This window comes from Erinaceus europaeus, chromosome 17 (assembly GCF_950295315.1).
Source record: "Erinaceus europaeus chromosome 17, mEriEur2.1, whole genome shotgun sequence".
NCBI classification, from domain to species: Eukaryota; Metazoa; Chordata; class Mammalia; order Eulipotyphla; family Erinaceidae; genus Erinaceus; species Erinaceus europaeus.
This window is the reverse complement of record NC_080178.1, coordinates 7820035-7827186: the sequence shown is the minus strand read 5'-3', so window position 1 is coordinate 7827186 and position 7152 is coordinate 7820035. Positions and strand designations below refer to the sequence as shown.

Sequence of the window (7152 nt, the reverse complement as noted above, 5' to 3'; positions counted from 1 at the left end):
TCTGAATTTATATATATATATATATATATATATATATATATATATATATATATATATATATATATAATTAAATTGAAGAAGGGGAACCAGGGTACCTACCTTCCTGGGACATTCAGCCCATTCTGCATGTAAATTGGCTGGCTCCCCCTCCCCTCCCATTGTCTGGTTTTGCTGTTATGACAAGACACTGCAGGCCCCAGCTCTCATCAAATACTGATTTTTTAAATGTTTTTCTTTCTTTATTTTTATTATTGGATAGAGACAGAAATTGAGAGAGGAGAGAGAGATAGAGAAAGGGAAAGAGGCCACAGACACTTGCAGTCCTGCTTCACACTTGAACCTGGGTTTGAACCTGGGTCCTTGCACACTGTCATGTGTGTGCTTAACCAGGTGCGCCACCACTCAGATACTGATGTTCATAGCCTACTGCTTCATCTTTTAATTCTGCTTGTACCTAATCCTTTCTATAGTTTTTCTCCTACTTCCTTCACTCAACTTGAACAACCGCAAGTCCATACTCACTCATGATGATGATAAATATTATCTTTGTAGGTTGGTTCTCCTTGAACTAACTCTGTCTCTCCTTAATAGCTTTCTTTCTTTCTTTTTCCAGTTTTTTATCTTGATTTATTTAATAGAGACAGGCAGAAATTGAAAAGGAAATACAGAAAGGGAGAGAGACAGAGAGACACCTACAGCATTGTTACATCACTTGTGAAGCTTTCCACCTGCAGGTGAGGACCGTGGGCTTGAACCCAGGTCCTTGTGCACTGTAATATGTGTGCTCAACCAGGTACGTGTGCCACCACCCAGCCCCAGCTTCCTTCCTTTCCTTCCTTCCTTCCTACCTTTTCCTTCCTTCCTTCCTTTTTCTTCTTCTCCTTCTCCTCCTTCTCCTTCTTCTTCTTCTTCTTCTCCTCCTCCTCCTTCTTCTTCTTCTCCTTCTTCTTCATCTTCTTCTTCTTCTTCATCTCCTTCTCCTTCTTCTTCTTCTCCTCCTCCTTCTTCTTCTCCTTCTTCTTCATCTTCTTCTTCATCTTCTTCTTCTTCTCCTTCTTCTCCTTCTCCTCCTCCTCCTCCTCCTCCTCCTTCTTCTTCTTCTGCTTCTTCTTCTGCTTCTGCTTCTTCTCCTCCTCTCTCTCTCTTTATAGCTTTCATTCAACAACTGTTTATTGGGGGGCCTACCATTTGCCAGTCACTGGAGATACAGCAAGGAATAAAACTAACAAAAATGTCTGGCTTCATGCCTCTTGCATTCTAAGCCCATGGGTCAATTCCTCCCAGGTGACTTAAGCCCTACTTACAATTCAATTTACAAATAGTAAGTCATATGCATATAGAACATTAGAAGAGAGCAAATTCTATAATAATAATGATTAGTAACTAAATATGGGAGAGGTATGGGGAGTGTATGGGTAAGAGAGGGCCTCCTTGAAATAAAGATACTTAGGTGGTCCAGAAAGTGGCACAGTGGTAAAAGCACTGGATCTCAATCATGAAGTCCCAAGTTCAATCCCCAGCAGCACATGTACCAGAGTGATGTCTGGTTTTATCTTTCCTTCCTCCTATCTTTCTCACAAATAAATAAATAAATATCTTAATATATATATATATATATATATATATATATATATATATTAGAAATTAAAAAAGATACTTCATGAGGGCTCACAGATAGACTGATATTTATGAACTTTATGGAGAGGAATGAAGGAGCCAAGGGACTAGTTGGAATAATAGTGTTGCAAGAAGAGACACTGATACAGACACCCCTCAATTACAGATAATGCCTCGATTATCCTAAAAGTAGAGGGGAGGCAGGCTGGCTAGGATTAAGAGTTGTAAGAACAGAGAAGAATTACAGGATTGGAGGCGGGGCGGTGGTGCACCCGGTTAAGCACACACAGTGCTAAGCTCAAGAACCCACAAAAGGATCCGTGTTTCAGCCCCAGGCTTGCACAGGTAGTGGGGGGCATCGCTTCACAAGCTGCAAAGCAGGTCTGCAGATCTCTCTCTCTCTCTCTCTCTCTCTCTCTCATCTATCTCTATCTCCCCCTCCTCTTTCAATTTCTACCTATCCTATTCAATAAAATTTAAAAAAAAGAAGGCCACCAGGAGCTGTGGATTCATAATGCCAGCACCGAGCCCCAGAGATAACCCTGGAGGCAAATAAACAAAAAAAAGAATTACAGAGCTGTGGCCAACTCAGCAAAAGGGGTGTTTGAGGACCTTGTGTTCCAGCCAGCCCTCATGTTCTGACTCTCTCTTGCATGTTAAGAAACTCACCTTCATAACAGGGAAGCAGGACACTAGTTAAGATCAACTACAGTAAGTCAAGCGCGACACCCCCCCCCCCCCCCCCCCGTGTCCGTGTATTGCAAAGAAAAGGCAGGAAGTTAGTGTATGCTTTGAAAGTAGAGCCAATTTGAGTTGCTGAGCATGCGCATGAAGGGTGAGAGGAAGGAAAAGCTCAACATGGGAAGAAGGTTTTGGTCAGAACAACTGAAAGGATTGAGTTGTTTCCATCTGAGTGAGAAACAAAAAGTTCTTATCTAGTTAATTATTAATTTCTGTTCTCACTCACTGGCACAAGACACCAGGATAGGTCCCAAGGCACAAATGATTGAGATATTAAATAATTTGATTAAAAGTAAAACCTCTGATTAAAAGTAAAACCAATAGGGAAAAGAGTCTTATTTCTTTCTTTGTCTCTTTTTTTTATTATTATTATTGCCACCAGGGTTATCACTGGGCCTTGGTGCCAGCACTATGAATCCACCACTTCTGGTAATCTTCTGGTACTTATTTTTTCTTTTCTTTCTTTTTTTTTTCCTAAAATTTATTAGATAGGACAGAGAGAATTGTTTTAACTTATTATCTTTATTTTTTTATTTTATTTTATTGCCTTCAGGTTATTGCTGGGGCTTCTTCTTCTTCTTCTAGCGTTTGCCCTTCTTCCGTAGCCAGTCAACAGGTCAGGTTGAAAGCTGTCAGGAGCTGCTTGTTGCTGGCTTTGAAAGTGACTGGGATCCATGTGGATTCAGTCGGCTAGGAAGGATCGTCCGTTTCCCCAATGAATGGGTACTCAAGGGATGCACCACGAGAAGGTCGATCCAATGCATCCCATTGCTGGGGCTCAGTGCCTGCAATACAAATCCACTGTTCCTGGGGGCCACTTTTCCCCTTTTGTTGCCCTTGTTGTTTATCACTATTATTATTATTATTATTGCTGTCATTGTTGTTTTATAGGATAGAGAGAAATGGAGAGAGGAGGGGAAAACAGAGGGGGGAGAGAAAGATAGACACCTGCAGACCTGCTTCACCGCCTGTGAAGCTACTCCTCTGCAGGTGGGGAGCCAGGGGCTCGAACCTGGATCCTTATGCAAGTCCCTGCACTTCATGCCATGTGCGCTTAACCCGCTGCGCTACTGCCCAGCCCCCTGTTATCTTTATTTATTGGATAGAGACAATCAGAAATTGAGAGGGAAAGGGGTGATAGAGTGGAATATAAAGAGAGACACCTGCAGCCCTGCTTCTCCACTTGTGAAGCTTTCCCCCTGCAGGTAGGGACTGGGGGCTTGAACCCAGGTCCTTGCCTACTGTAATGTGTGCAAGGACAGAGAGAAATTTAAAGAAGTGGAGAAAATAGAGAGGGAGTGAGAAAAAGATTGTTTCACCACTCTTGAAGCTTCCCCTTGCAGGTGGGGATCAGGGGGCTCAAATGTGGGTCCTTGGGCTTGGTAATGTGTGCACTTAACCAGGTGCACTACTGCCTGAAATAGTCATTTTTACTTCTTTTTTTTTTTTTTTTTTTTTTACCAGAGCACTGCTCAGTTCTGGCTATTGGTGGTACAGGGGATTGAACCTGGGACTTTGGAGCCTCAGGCATGAGGGTCTTTTTGAATAACCATTATGCCATCTACTCCTGCCCTGAAATAGCCATTTTTAGTAAGAAAACATACTACCATTAATTCAACAAAAGGAGTGCCTATGAGATTCAAGGGACTGTTTGACAAAATCTTGTCAGGTTTGTAGAAGTTGTTCAGAACTACTAAAGGGGGCTGAGGAAGTAGCACAGTGGTAAACACAATAGTCTTTTATGCCTAAGGCACCAGAGATCCCAGGTTCAGTCTCCTGTACCACCGTAAACCAGAGCTAAGCAGTGTGCCGGTTTAAAAAAATAATAATAATAAAATGCTGGATGATGAACTGGAAGCAAAGTAGCATGAAAGTGAGTCAGTCACAGAGGACATCAGACAAACTAAAGAATAGAGACATTCTCCTAAGACGACAGTGTGACAGGAAAGGATTGATATGGAGTTTGGGAAGCCTCTCAGAGATGGACGGTCACGGCCTTTCACTTGTAGACCACCACTTGGACGAGAATGTTAACATTCCTGTTTCTTCAACTCACTAACCGCCACGCGGAAGATGCACCCATGGCACAGCACCATGAGAAAACCACACCACCACTGTGGCCAGCTTCATCCTGCTAGGTCTCACAAACTGGGAAGACCAAAAGCAACTCTTTTTTTTTTTAAGTTTTTATTTATAAAATGGAAACACTGACAAGACCATAGGATAAGAGGGCTACAGTTCTACATAATTTCCACCGCCAGAAATCCGTATCTCATTCCCATCCCTTGATAGCTTTCCTATTCTTTATCCCTCTGGGAGTATGGACCCAGGATCATTGTGGGATGCAGAAGGTGGAAGGTCTAGCTTCTGTAATTGCTTCCCCACTAAACATGGGCATTAACAGGTCGATCCATACTCCCAGCCTGCCTCTCTCTTTCCCTAGTGGGGCAGGGGCTTTGGGGAGGTGGGGTTCTAGTACATATTGAGGGGTCGTCTGCCCAGGGAAGTCAGGTTGGCATCATGGTAGCATCTGGAACCTGGTGGATGAAAAAGAGTTAACATATAAAGCCAAACAAATTGTTGACTAATCATGAACCTAAAGGCAAGAATATTGTGGATGGAGATTTGGGGTCTCCATTTTGGAAGAAGCTAATAGGTCTATTTTAGGTATAGTCCAAGGGGCCCATGACCCAGCTAGTTTTTGCCTGCACCTGACATCCAATATGCAGGTGACCTAAGCTATTGTCTGGGAGGATGGTGTCATAGTTGGAAAAAGGACCAGAAAGCTGGATCAGGGAAGAGAGTAGCTCCCAAATATGGGAAAAGCAAAAGCAACTCTTCTTTGTCATCTTCCTGCTGATCTCCTCTGTAACTCTGGGGGGCCAGCCTGGGTATGACTGACCTGATCCACCCCAGACACTCCACACACCCATGTACCTCCTGAGTGTGCTCTCCTTCCTGGACATCTGCAATCCCTTCATATTCACACCCAGGCTGCTGGTCAGCTTCCTTACCACTGATCAGTCCATCTCTTCTGCAGGCTGAGTGGTGCAGATGGTCCTCATGATCCTCCATGGCACTAGGCAGCATCTGCTCTTGGCCATCATGGCCTGTGACTGATTTGTAGCCACCTGCCGCCCTCTCCCCTACCACTCCATCATGTCCAAGCACCTGTGTGCCCAGCTGGGGGTGTGCATTTCAGCCGTGCATAGGGGGAATGTCTTCATCTTGCTCTACTGTGGTCCCAACATCATTGATCACTATTTCTTTATTTTTATTTATTTATAAAATGGAAATATTGACAAGACTATAGGATAAGAGGGGTACAACTCCACATAGTGCCCACTCCCAGAGCTCCATATCCAGTCCCCTTCCTTGATAGCTTCCCTATTTTTTATCCCTCTGGGAGTATGGATCCAGGTCCATTATGGGGTGCAGAAGGTGGAAGGTCTGGTGTCTGTAATTGCTTCCCCGCTGAATATGGGCATTGGCAGGTCGATCCATACTCCCTGCCTATCTCTCTCTTTCCCTAGTGGGGCAGGGCTCTGGGGAAGTGAGGCTCCAGGACACATTGGTGGAGTTGTCTGCCCTGCCCAGAAAAGTCTGGTTGGCATCATATTAACATCTGGAACCTGGTGGCTGAAAAAGAGTCAAGATAGAAAGCAGAACAAATTGTTGACTAGTCATGAACCTAAAGGCTATGTCACTACTTCTGGGACATCCTTCCCATGCTCCAGCTGGCCTGCTCAGACACCACAGTGGCCAATGTCACCCTGCTCTTATTTTCTGCCTTTGTCACTGTGCCCACCATCTTGGTCAACCTCATCTCTTATGCCAATATCCTGATCATAATCTATGGAATGAGGTCACCGGAGGCCCAGTGCAAGGCCTTCTCTATCTCCCTGCCCTCTGCCTCTTCTGTGTGTTCCTTGTGTCTGTCCAACCCAACCCAGAAAGTGCTCCAGCCTATATACAATAAGATCCTCTCTGTGTTCTATATCACTGTCACCCCCATGATCAACCCCTTGGTCTATAGCCTGAGGAATAAAGATGTCATGGCTGCTCTACAAGTTAGAATTCTTAACCTGAAATTGTTCCAAAGGTACCTAGTAGCTCTAAAATAGAAAGGGAGCTAAAAGAACCCAGCTGGGATTGGAAGCCAAGGTCCATGCGGACCACCATTATTGGGCTGCCTCCTTTGCTGTCTTCAAGCACTGCTATCTTCTGAGTATCTTTCCCCAGTTCTGCTGTTGGACAAAGCCATGCACACTCATCACCTCGCCCTCTATAGCATCAAGGCCTAGCTCACCTCTAACAAATCCTGTCTTTTTTCATCAATCCTTGAAGATCAAGTTCAAGGGGAAAAAATCATTCACCCATCTGAATAAGTGCATTTGCTTCTTTAGGATATATCCCCAAGAGAAGAATTGCAGGGTCATGGGGTAGGTCCACTTCTAGCCTTCTGAGAGTTCTCCAGACTGTTCTCCACAGGAGTTGGACTAATTTCCATTCCCAACAGCAGTGCAAGAGGGCTCCTTTATTCCCACAGCCTCTCCAGCATTTGAGATACTTGACAACTTTCTGACTTTGCAATGGTGCAAAAGCATTGGGCCTTCAGTAGACACTAGATTTCAAAATGTTGAGTTTGTTTCTTTTTCCAGATGATGGTGCTCTTGTGTGAACCTGAACAGAGTAGTTCCCAGTCACCCACGTGATTCCCAAAGGCACAGAGCTATTTGGTTTTTCACTTCAGTTGTATTCAATAAATGACATGGACGACTGGATGCTTTATTA

The 7152-nt window shown here is 44.1% G+C and overlaps 1 pseudogene; it reads left to right on the top strand.

Moving 5' to 3' along the window:
- The first annotated feature begins 4204 nt into the window (after positions 1-4204).
- Positions 4205-6635, top strand: LOC103110403 (olfactory receptor 8D4-like; annotated as a pseudogene).
- Positions 6636-7152: the final 517 nt, after the last annotated feature.